The sequence below is a fragment of the Halichoerus grypus genome, chromosome 9 (genome assembly GCF_964656455.1).
Source record: "Halichoerus grypus chromosome 9, mHalGry1.hap1.1, whole genome shotgun sequence".
NCBI lineage: Eukaryota > Metazoa > Chordata > Mammalia > Carnivora > Phocidae > Halichoerus > Halichoerus grypus.
Window position 1 is genome coordinate 79,011,507 of NC_135720.1, and position 13,236 is coordinate 79,024,742.

General features: G+C 38.1%; 1 pseudogene; it reads right to left on the bottom strand.

The window, feature by feature from the left end:
* Positions 1-5,713: 5,713 nt before the first annotated feature.
* The window catches only part of LOC118548262 (protein MEMO1 pseudogene), a 53,802-nt pseudogene continuing 46,279 nt past the window's right edge, over positions 5,714-13,236 (bottom strand).

Below are 13,236 nucleotides of genomic sequence, written 5' to 3' on the forward strand. Positions count from 1 at the left end.
TGAAAAAAAGACCAAAAAAGACAAAAATATTCTAAATGCCCAAACCAGACTAAGTACTAAGAAGACCAGATTAGGTGGTAGCTGATGTTATATGATTTCCAAAACATATCACTTAAGCTTCCACCCTGCCCCAGGAAGAAAATTCTAAGCTTTTTCTACCTGCTTATAGGTGATTTTGTATTTTTCTCTTTGAAATATGCTCAGGGGTATTCTGGTGGGTTATTTTGAATATATATTATAAATAAATAGAATAGAATAATACCATCTTTTCTTCATGTGCTGATAACCAAGTACTAAAAACCATGGAAAACAGAAGACATAGTAATAAATTGGTTAGTGAAAAGATGAAAATTCTATTCTGTGAAGTGACCTATTTACCTAGGTTGAGTGAATGATCCCTTCCATGCAGCTTTAAGTACGTTTATTCTTTTCCAGTGCCCTGAACAGCAATATTCAGGAACCCCCAAAAAAGCAAATTAAATTCATAGGGGATGACACTATCTTTCAGAGCTGCATCATTTTATTTGTCACGTTAAGACTCCTCAAATAAAATACTTAGGCAACTTTGTCAGTGACTTGGCCAGCCTTAAATTAATGAGGGCAATAGATTATTTCACATTTTGCCTTCATCTTCCTTCTTTCTTTCTTTTTTTCTAACCCCTTACTAAAACTGATTCTCTAAAGTGCTAGGCACCTCAAACAGATTTGTAGCTGACACTAAAAAAATTTTAAATCCTTTAGGGGTCAAATGGGCTTACATCTAACATTTTGCTTTTCCCTCAGTTTATAAATGCTCTCATCATACAGAACATAGCACTAGACCATATGAAATCATGGAAGATGAATGTAATAAAATTCCTTTTACATGGAAGTTTCCTTTTGTGGATATAGTTCCTTTTATAAAAATCTATAACACCTCTTGAATAAAAATATTTAAATAGTTGCTTGCTCATCAACCATTAAGGCTGTGGAATTCAAGTAACATGAATAGCTTTTAAAGCCACATTCTCAGGAAATAAGCGTTCTATGTCTGTGTATCTCCCATTAGGGATCAGCAAACTTTTTTTTTAATATAAAAGGATTGTTGCATTAACGACCTTGTAATTTGTAATGTATATGAATTGTGACTTGTTAGAAATTAATTTGCCCACATATTGCTGGTTAACTAGCCTTTAGTTTTATCTTAAAATATTTACTATATTTGAAGCTAATAGAACTGTTTACTTAAATATATTGCTGTTTTCTAAAGTGTCCTAGAATTCAGACTTTTTACAAAATCAGACTTGGCAAAAATTCCATTATTCTGAATTAGCGAGTTTTTAAATTGATTTCACTCATTTATTAATTCTAAAATATATATTGGGCTCTTTGTATTAATCAGATCCTTTTGGATATATGCTGAGTGGATCTCAGTCCTTTCCCTCAGAGGAATTCTTGTCTGGTTTGGGAGGTACAGGTAAATAAACGACGTGAAAAGTGCAGTGCAAATCCAGTGATGTACAGAGGCTGGAAGTTCAGGAATGTATCTACAGAGGAAGCAACTTCTCTGTTGAAATTTAAGGACTGACTGATTTTCTGGGTATACAATAGTTAGAAGGACATTGCATTCAAAGAAGCCATATGCAAAGGAATCAGGGTATCAAAATAGAATTCTGAAGAAACTTACATGAAATGATAAAAATCACTGATGAAGTCAGCATAGAAATAATACTGCTTAATGCCTAGTTAACCTAGAATGTAAGGTTTGAGTAGATGGAATTGAGACCAGAGTTTGGTAGGATTAATGATGAAGGCTTCTAAAGGTAGCCTTTCCAACAGACCAAAAGGATATCAAAACTTTAATTTTTTGAAACAGCTTCCTGAAGCTATTTCAAAAAATAGAAACAGAAGGAAAGCTTCCAGACTCATTCTATGAGGCCAACATTACCTTAATCCCCAAACCAGGCAAAGACCCCATCAAAAAGGAGAATTTCGGACCGATATCCCTGATGAATATGGATTCCAAAATCCTCAACAAAATCCTAGCTAATAGGATCCAACAATACATTAAAAGGATCATCCATCACGACCAACACGGATTTATCCCCAGGATGCAAGGGTGGTTCAACATTTGCAAACCAATCAATGTGATAGAACACATTAATAAGAGGAGAGAGAAGAACCATATGGTCCTCTCAATTGATGCAGAAAAAGCATTTGACAAAATACAACATCCTTTCATGATTAAAACTCTTCAGAGGATAGGGATAGAGGGAACATTCCTCAAGTTCATAAAATCCATCTATGAAAAACCCACAGCAAATATCATCCTCAATGGGGAAAAGCTGAGAGCCTTTCCCTTAAGATCAGGAACATGACAAGGATGTCCACTCTTGCCACTATTGTTCAACATAGTACTAGAAGTCCTGGCAACAGCAGTCAGACAACAAAAAGAAATAAAATTATTCAAATTGGCAAAGAAGAAGTCAGATTCTCTCTCTTTGCAGAGGACATGATACTTTATATGGAAAACCCAAAAGACTCCACCCCTGTAGAACTCATACAACAATTCAGTAATGTGGCAGGATACAAAATCAATGCACAGAAATCAGTTGCTTTCTTTTTTTTTTTTTTAAAGATTTTATTTATGTATTTGACAGAGCGAGACACAGCGAGAGAGGGAACACAAGCAGGGGGAGTGGGAGAGGGAGAAGCAGGCTTCCCACAGAGCAGGGAGTCCGATGCGGGGCTCGATCCCAGGACCCTGGGATCATGACCTGAGCCGAAGGCAGACGCTTAACGACTGAGCCACCCAGGCGCCCCCTCAGTTGCTTTCTTGTACACTAACAATGAAACTGTAGAAAGAAAAATTAGAGAATCAATTCCATTTACAATAGCACCAAAAACCATGAGATACCTCGGAATAAACCTAACCAAAGAGGTAAATGATCTATACTCTAGTAACTACAGAACACTTATGAAAGAAATTGAAGAAGACACAAAAAGATGGAAAAACATTCCATGCTCATGGATTGGAAGAATAAACATTGTTAAAATGTCTATGCCGCCCAAGGCAATCTATACCTTCAACACCATCCCAATCAAAATTCCAGTGACATTTTTCAAAGTGCTGGAACAAACAATTCTAAAATTTGTATGGAATCAGAAAAGACCCCGAATCGTCAAGGAAATGTTGAAAAAGAGAAACAAAGCTGGGGGCTTCACGTTACCTGACTTCAAGCTGTATTACAAAGCCGTGATCACCAAGACAGCATGGTACTGGCACAAAAACAGACATATAGACCAATGGAACAGAATAGAGAACCCAGATATGGACCCTCAACTCTATGGCAAAATAATCTTCGACAAAGCAGGAAAAAACATGCAATGGAAAAAAGACAGTCTCTTCAATAAATGGTGCTGGGAAAATTGGACAGCTATATACAGAAGAATGAAACTCGACCATTCTCTAACGCCATACACAAAGATAAACTCAAAATGGATGAAAGACCTCAATGTGAGACAGGAATCTATCAAAATCCTAGAGGAGAACATAGGCAGTAACCTCTTTGACATCGGCCACAGCAACTTCTTTCAAGATACATCTCCAAAGGCAAGTGAAACAAAATGGAAAATGAACTTTTGGGACTTCATCAAGATAAAAAGCTTCTGCACAGCAAAGGAAACAGTCAACAAAACAAAGAGGCAACCCACAGAATGGGAGAAGATATTTGCAAATGACACCACAGACAAAGGGCTGATATCCAAGATCTATAAAGAACTTCTCAAACTCAACACCCAAAAAACAAATAATCAAGTCAAAAAATGGGCAGAAGATATGAAAAGACACTTCTCTGAAGAAGACATACAAATGGCTAACAGACACATGAAAAAGTGTTCATCATCATTAGCCACCAGGGAAATCCAAATCAAAACCACATTGAGATACCACCTTACACCAGTTAGAATGGCAAAAATGGACAGGGCAAGAAACAACAAATGTTGGAGAAGTTGTGGAGAAAGGGGAACCCTCTTACGCTGTTGGTGGGAATGCAAGTTGGTACAGCCACTTTGGAAAACAGTGTGGAGGTGCCTCAAAAAATTAAAATTAGAGCTACCCTATGACCCAGCAATTGCACTCCTGGGTATTTACCCCAAAGACACAGATGTAGTGAAAAGAAGGGCCATAGGCACCCCAATGTTCATAGCAGCAATGTCCGCAATAGCCAAACTGTGGAAAGAGCCGAGATGCCCTTCAACAGATGAATGGATAAAGAAGATGTGGTCCATATATACAATGGAATATTACTCAGCCATCAGAAAGGATGAATACCCAACTTTTACATCAACGTGGATGGGACTGGAGGAGATTATGCTAAGTGAAATAAGTAAAGCAGAGAAAGTGAATTATCATATGGTTTCACTTATTTGTGGAACATAAGGAATAGCATGGAGGACATTAGGAGAAGGAAGGGAAAAATGAAGTGGGGTGGAATCAGAGCGGGAGACGAACCATTAGACACTATGGACTCCAAGAAACAAACTGAGGGTTTTAGAGGGGAGGGGGATGGGGGGATGGGTTATCCCGGTGATGGGTATTAAGGAGGGCACGTATTGCATGGAGCACTGTGTGTTATATGAAAACAGTGAATCATGGAACACTACATCAAAAACTAATGATGTACTGTATGGTGACTAACATAATATAATAAAATTAAATTAAATTAAAAAAAATAAATTAAAAAAAGGATATCAAAACTTCAGGTGAGTTTGAAATGTTTCATAATTTAAATGAAAAGTCAAAATAACCACAGAAAGGAACGAGAATGTTTCAGATATATAAAATATTGATTCAGGAAGTGAGAAACTAACCACTCCAATTTTAAAGCCAAAACAGTCAACTGAAGTGAAGTGACTTACATTGGGTGCATGTACCCCTTTGAGTCTGTATTTTTGTTTCCTTTGGATAAACACTTAGTAGTGCAATTGCTGGATTATAGAGTCGTTCTATTTTTAACTTTTTGGGAGCCTCCATACTGTTTTCCAGAGTGACTGTACCAGTTTGCATTCTCACCAACAGGGCAAAAGTGTTCCCCTTTCTCTGCATCCTCACTAACATCTGTTGTTTCCTGAGTTGGTAAGTTTAGCCATCCTGACAGGTCTGAGGTGGTATCTCATTGTGGTTTTGATTTGTATTTCCTGATGATGAATGATGTTGACCAACTTTTCATGTGTCTGTTAGTCATTTGGATGTCTTTGGGAAAATGTCTATTTATGTCTCTGCCCATTTCTTACCTGGATTATTTGGTTTTTGTGTGTTGAGTTTGATAAGTTCTTTATAGATTTTGGATATTAACCCTTTATCAGATATGTCATTTGCAAATACCTCCTGCCATTCTGTTGGTTGTCTTTTGGTTTTGTCAACTATTTCCTTTGCTGTGCAGAAGTTTTCTATCTTGATCAAGTCCTAATAGTTCATTTTTGCTTTTGTTTCCCTTGCCTCAGGAGACATATCTAAAAAAAAAGTTGCTACAGCTGATGTCAAAGAGGTTGCCGCCTGTGTTCTCCTCTAGGATTTTGATGGTTTCCTATGTTGCATTTAGGTTTTTCATCCGTTTTGAATTAATTTTTATGTATGGTGTAAAAAAGTGGTCCAGTTTCATTCTTCTGCATGTTGCTATCCAGTTTCCCAACACCATTTGTTGAAGAGACTGTCCTTTTTCCATCCCTGAGGATTCAGAGCTTCAGTGGACCGTGAGTGCTCCCACTGCATAACTCACTGGACTGTCTTGCCAGTTTCTACACTGGTTTGACTGGGCATAATTCAAAAAGGAAAAGCTCATATTCATTCTATTCTTCTGGAGCTCTGTGATAGCATTTAATAACACCCCAATGGGATGTCTTCCACATATAGGATTATGGTATTTCTTCAAGTAATTTCTAAAAGATACAGGGTCAAGTTGTTCTATAATACTCACATCCATTTTATCTAGATGGTCAACGGATCTATAAATCTTCCCCTGGGAATCATCATAGTAACTGTAATGGAAACTTTGACCCCAATGGCAGAAATCAGAAGAAACAACAAAGAAATTACTAGGATCCACTAGATACTTACTGAAGAGTTTTTCAAATTCCTGTTCTTTTGATTCACTCAGAACTCCAACCAGTACAGGAATAATGTAAACTCATCCTTATGGCTTCCCATGGCTTTAGCGGTATAAGGCAAATGCACTTCAACACTGTGTTCATCTCCTTCTCTCTGCAGATACATGTGTTCAAACATTCCTGTCTTCCATAGTTCTTTGTAAATCTTTTGGTCAATACAAAGGTTGGTGCCTGTGCTGCTTATGGTGCACAAGGATGAAGCTCTATCCCCTCACTTTCAATCTAGAGATGTCTTTAGGTCTAAAATAATTCTCTTGTAGGCAGCACATAGATGGGTCTTGTTTTTTTAATCCATTCTGATCCTCTATGTGTTTTGCTTGGAACATTTAGTCCATTTACATTCAGAATGATTATTGATAGATATGAATTAAGTGCCATTGTGTTACCTGTAAATTTGTTGTTTCTGGTGATCTTCCCTGTTCCTTTCTAGTCTGTTGCTTTTGGTCTTTCTTTCCCACTCAAAGAGTCCCCTTTAATATTTCTTGCAGGGCTGGCTTTTGTTTATCTGGGAAATACTATTTATCTCTCCTCCTGTTCTGAATGACAGCCTTGTTGATAAAGTATTCTTGGCTGTGTATTTTTCCCATTCAGCATGTTGAATATTTCCTGCCACTGTCTTCTGGCCTGCCAGATTTCTGTAGACAGATCTGCTATGTTCATAATTTGTCTTCTCTTGTAGGTTAAGGACTTTTTTCCCTTTCTGCTTTCAGGATTCTTTCCTTGTCTATGTATTTTGTGAATTCAACTATGATATGTCTTGGTAATGGCTAGCTTTTGTTGAATTTAATGAGAGTTCTCTGTGCTTGGATTTCAATGTCTGTTTCCTTCCCCAGATTGAGGAAGTTTTAGCTATAATTTCCTCAAATAAACCTTCTGATCCTTTTTCTTTCTCTTCTTCTGGGACTTCTATGATACAAATATTATTACATTTTAAGGAGTCAGTGAGTTCCCTAAGTCTACATTCATGATCCAATTCTTCTCTTTCCCTTTTTTTAGCTTCATTATTTTCCATAATTTTATCTTCTATACCACTGATTCATTCCTCTGCTTTGTCCATTCTTGTTGTTATTGCATCCAATTTGGTTTTACCACTCAGTTATAGCATTTTTTTTTCAGCCTGACTAGTTTTTAGTACTTTTATCTCTGCAGTAAGGGATTCTCTAGTGTCTCGTATGCTTTTCTCAAGCTCAGCTACTATCCTTATGATTATTGTTTTAAATTCTGGTTCAGACACCTTACTTGTATCTGTATTGATTAAATGCCTACCTGTGACTTCTTGTTTTTTCTTTTGGGGTGAATTCCTCTGTCTTGTCATTTTATCTGGGTCACTGTTTTTTGTTAGGAAAGCCTGTTGCATTCCACCTCCTGAGTAATGGCTATATTAGGAAGAGGTCCAAAAAAAAAAAAAAAAAAAAAGAAAAGAAAAAAGGCTAAATCCTATTTCCCCTCAAGTTGAAGCTTTGATTGTAGAACTCTATGGTCAGTAGTCTTGGTGCATGGAAGGGGTTTGGACTGGTCTTCTGGGGGTGGGGTCTGCTGCACTGATTCTCAGGCTGACTTGCCCTAGTGGAGATGAACCTGCAAGGTGCAGGGGGATGTGGCTTTGTGTAAGTGGCTGCAGCCTCCAACGGATGGTGCTGTTTTGCTCACTGAGATTGGTCAGTGATGATGGGGGTGGGGGGAATGGCATCATCCAGCTGTCTTGTCTCTGGATTGAGGAGTTTGTACTGCCACTCTTCAGGAAGACCTCACAGAAGAGCAAACAATCACCCCTGTTGTGTCCCTGGCTTCCACCAGATCCTTGCCTTCACCATGCCTGCAAATGAGCTATTCATCTGCCAGGCAGCACAGTACTCCTGTGTTTTATTGCAGACATGTGGCTGGGTTTCAAAGCTCTAAATTTTAGAGATCTCCACAGTGCAGACCCATGCTGATCCTCTGGGGGGAGGGTCTTGCTGCACTTTTGCTATTTGACAGTTTGTCCTGGAAATTGGTTGCACCACTGTGAGTGGTTTGGATTTTATGGAAAACTATAGCCAAGACCTGGCACCAAGGTTTGCTGCCCTCAACCAGTGTCTCTGTTCCTGTGCTAGTGAACGGGGCAGCTCAATGGAACCTGCTGGGTCCCTATGGCATTTTCTTAATTTCAGTGTAAAGTACATCACCCAATCAAGATAGGATTAAAGCATATACTGACACAAAACTAATTTTTTGGATTGTAATTTTTATTTTACAGCTAAATATTCTGACATTTTATATGTGGCATTTTGTGGTACTAAAGAAGTGGTCTTGCAATCTTATATATTTTATTGTGGTAATATTTCAATCTCTATGACTAGAATCCCTAGCATTCAAATCTTAGCTCTACCACTGACCTTGGGCAAATTACTTAACCTCTCTCTGTCTCAGGTTTTTCATCTGTAAAATGGGAATAATTCAATAATACTTGTCTCACAGGATTGTTGTGAGGGGGAAAATGTTAATAAATTTAAGGTGCATGGAACATTTCCTGACACATAGTAAAAACAGAATGTTTTGTTTTCAAGAATTTACTTAACCTATTAGAGTTTCTATTTCATTATCAGAAAGAGTAGATTATATGTCATAAAACTGTTAAAAGAATCAAATTGAAAATCTGAGAATAAACAATCAGTAACATGAAAAGCGAGGGGTTGTAGTCTCCTTATTCTGTAGCTACTTCCAAATACTGATGCATTAGTAGACAAAATGGTACTACACATTGTTGTAGTAACCAGGTATGCCCTAACTCATTGCTCTACTGATGCACTGATTTCTTAAAGGTAGTCTAGAAATTTCCTTTTATAAATATATGTGAGAGTAGTTGCCCAAACCCACTTCTTTTTTTTTTTTTTTAAAGATTTTATTTATTTATTTGAGGGAGAGAGAGAATGAGAGAGAGAGAACACATGAGAGGGGATAGGGTCAGAGGACGAAGCAGACTCCCTGCCGAGCAGGGAGCCCGATGTGGGACTCGATCCAGGGACTCCAGGATCATGACCTGAGCCGAAGGCAGTCGCTTAACCAACTGAGCCACCCAGGCGCCCCCAAACCCACTTCTAAATAAAAGAAGAAGTTTCCTCTCCCTTTGTATTAGTCTTCTAAGAAAAGACCAAAACAAAAACAAAAACAAAAACAAAAACAAAAAAACTATTGTGTATAGAGAAGCCTGATATCTTTACTTAGGCATTTTTCCAAGCTTCATTTTTTAGTTTGTAGTGTGGCATGCATAAGAACATGTACTTTTTTTAAAATTTTTATTATGTTATGTTAGCCACCATACAATACATCATTAGTTTTTGATGTGGTGATCCATGATCCATTGTTTTTGTATAACACCCAGTGCTCCATGCAGTATGTGCCCTCCTTAATACCCATCACCGGGCCAACCAACCCCCCCTCCCCCCTCCCCTCTAAAACCCTGTTTGTTTCTCAGAGTCCATAGTCTCTCATGGTTCATCTCTCCCTCCGATTTCCCTCCCTTCATTTTTCTCTTCCTTCTCCTAATGTCCTCCATGCTATTCCTTATGTTCCACAAATAAGTGAAACCATATGATAATTCACTTTCTCTGCTTTACTTATTTCACTTAGCATAATCTCCTCCAGTCCCATCCACGTTGATGTAAAAGTTGGGTATTCATCCTTTCTGATGGCTGAGTAATATTCCATTGTATATATGGACCACATCTTCTTTATCCATTCATCTGTTGAAGGGCATCTCGGCTCTTTCCACAGTTTGGCTATTGCGGACATTGCTGCTATGAACATTGGGGTGCCTATGGCCCTTCTTTTCACTACATCTGTGTCTTTGGGGTAAATACCCAGGAGTGCAATTGCTGGGTCATAGGGTAGCTCTAATTTTAATTTTTTGAGGCACCTCCACACTGTTTTCCAAAGTGGCTGTACCAACTTGCATTCCCACCAACAGTGTAAGAGGGTTCCCCTTTCTTCACAACCTCTCCAACATTTGTTGTTTCTTGCCCTGTCCATTTTTGCCATTCTAACTGGTGTAAGGTGGTATCTCAATGTGGTTTTGATTTGGATTTCCCTGGTGGCTAATGATGATGAACACTTTTTCATGTGTCTGTTAGCCATTTGTATGTCTTCTTCAGAGAAGTGTCTTTTCATATCTTCTGCCCATTTTTTGACTTGATTATTTGTTTTTTGGGTGTTGAGTTTGAGAAGTTCTTTATAGATCTTGGATATCAGCCCTTTGTCTGTGGTGTCATTTGCAAATATCTTCTCCCATTCTGTGGGTTGCCTCTTTGTTTTGTTGACTGTTTCCTTTGCTGTGCAGAAGCTTTTTATCTTGATGAAGTCCCAAAAGTTCATTTTTGCTTTTGGAGATGTACCTTGAAAGAAGTTGCTGTGGCTGATGTCAAAGAGGTTACTGCCTATGTTCTCCTCTAGGATTTTGATGGATTCCTGTCTCACATTGAGGTCTTTCATCCATTCTGAGTTTATCTTTGTGTATGGCGTTAGAGAATGGTCGAGTTTCATTCTTCTGTATATAGCTGTCCAATTTTCCCAGCACCATTTATTGAAGAGACTGTCTTTTTTCCATTGCATGTTTTTTCCTGCTTTGTCAAAGATTATTTGACCATAGAGTTGAGGGTCCATATCTGGGTTCTCTATTCTGTTCCATTGGTCTATATGTCTGTTTTTGTGCCAGTACCATGCTGTCTTGGTGATCACGGCTTTGTAATATAGCTTGAAATCGGGCAACGTGATGCCCCCAGCTTTGTTTTTCTTTTTCAACATTTCCTTGGCGATTCAGGGTCTTTTCTGATTCCATACAAATTTTAGAATTGTTTGTTCCAGCACTTTGAAAAATGTCATTGGAATTTTGATTGGGATGGCGTTGAAGGTATAGATTTCTCTGGGTAAGAATAGACATTTTAACAATGTTTATTCTTCTGATCCATGAGCATGGAATATTTTTCCATCTTTTTGTGTCTTCTTCAATTTCTTTCATGAGTGTTCTGTAGTTCCTAGAGTATAGATCCTATTCCTGAATTCTGGACTACCACTTGCTGTGTGTTGATGGGCAAGTTACCTGTGTTTTGGTTTCTACATTCGTAAAAAAAGGATACTAAAAATACCTTAACCTGTTGAATTGCTGTTCTAAAAGATTTACTACATAAAAAAGATTTACAACTATGCATGGTACATGCTAAGACCTTAATAAATATTAGCTATCGTGATAATTATTATTGTTCTGTGTAGTTGCAGAATAGATCTTAGCAGCAGAGTAAACTGAAGTTTAATTTTTTAAAAAAGATTTTATTTATTTATTTGAGAGAGAGAGAGCACAAACAGGGGGAGGGGCAGAGGGAAAGGGAGAGAGAGAATCCCAAGCAGACTCTGTGCTGAGAGCAGGGCCTGGCACAGGGCCCAATCCCATGACTCTCAGATCATGACCTGAGCCAAAATTAAGAGTCAGATGCTCAAGTGACTGAGCCACCCAGGCACACTGAAGTTTGTATAATTTTATGTTGTGCATGAAAACATGACAAAACAGAATAAATCTAAACGAAATGAAACAATGTCAGCAAAAATGGTGGAGGAAGGACCTCTGAATAGTCTCCCTTCCATAAAATGAGAACAATGGCAGTAATTGTTACAATTTTTTACAGAACTCTAGAAATTAACCAAAGGCTTGAGAGAGTCTGTAAAAACAGCTGAATTGCACTAAAAAGAGTAATTATTATGACATTTTAACTTTCCCTATTCCCATGTCCTCCTGCCAAGATCTAAAGTAACCTTAAGAAAAAATAGCCCATAATCATGGTGAAAACCAACAGCCCGGCAGCATTTGGAAGTGCACAGTGGGGTTGGAGCTCCTCCAAAGACCTATTCCCAGAAAATTATCATTATTTTACCTGTCAGATGTTTCTTGCTCACAGGGCTGTTTTTACTTGATCTGACTTGGAGCTCACCTAGTGAGAATAGCCTTTTCCTTGGGGCATCTGTCAAAAACAATTAGAGACAATTAAATATTTTGATTGCCCAAGATTATTGTTAACAGTTGGAGCAAACAATAGGCTAACTAAATAACTTTTAAAAAATCTGGAAAATGAAATGTCCATAGGGGGCTTTGAAAAGACCTGACGTATTTCTGGGGATCTGAGAGGTCACATGCATGCTTAGGGCTGTTCATACACCAAGGGATGTATATATGTTAACAGAAAACCTGAGAAGCACCTAAACACTTGTCTTAGTTTGTTTGGACTGCTATAATACAAATACCATAAACTGAATGGCTTATAAACAACAAACATTTATTTCCCACAGTTCTAAAATCTGGGAAGTTCAAGATCATGGCCCCCACAGATACAGTGTCTGATGAAGGCCCACTTCCTCATAGATGGCACCATCTCACTGCATCCTCACATAATGGAAGGGGCAAGGGATCTCTCCCAGAAAAAGAAGTTTTATAGAAATGCTAATTCCATTTATGAGGGCTCTGCCTATGTGACCTAATCATCTCCCAAAGGCCCCAAGTCTTAATAATATCACTTTGGAGGTTGGGATTTCAACATGTGAATTTTAGAGGGGGTACACAAATATTCAGACCACAGCAGACCTCATCTCTGGCTTACCTTAAGGCTCTGTGTATGCCAAAAGCAAAGGCTAAGATAGGGTTGGTTGTAAACTACCTAGCTTAGTGTTGAGGACAGCCTCAAATACACACATAGCCCCTCAGCAGAGATTGGGAGAGTTATTGTTTCCATGAATTTAAGGAAATCTCTGTCCAATTATTAGCTGACCACTAACAGAATGAAGCAGAAACTTTAGTGACATGACAAAGAATATAGACTTTATAGAATTAGTGCAGAAAGGTCAATAACAGCAGCAATAACAAACAGCAACATCAACAAACCCTGGGGACAGGGGATAATTTGATTTCCTAAGTTGTTGCATTATATTATTTAAAGTGTCTGAATTTCAACAAAAAGTTATGAGATATACAAAGAAATATGAAAGTATGGGCCATACATAGAACTGTCCCTGTGGAAGCCCAGATGTTGATACTTTATTTGTTGACACAAGTACTTTAAATCAGCTATT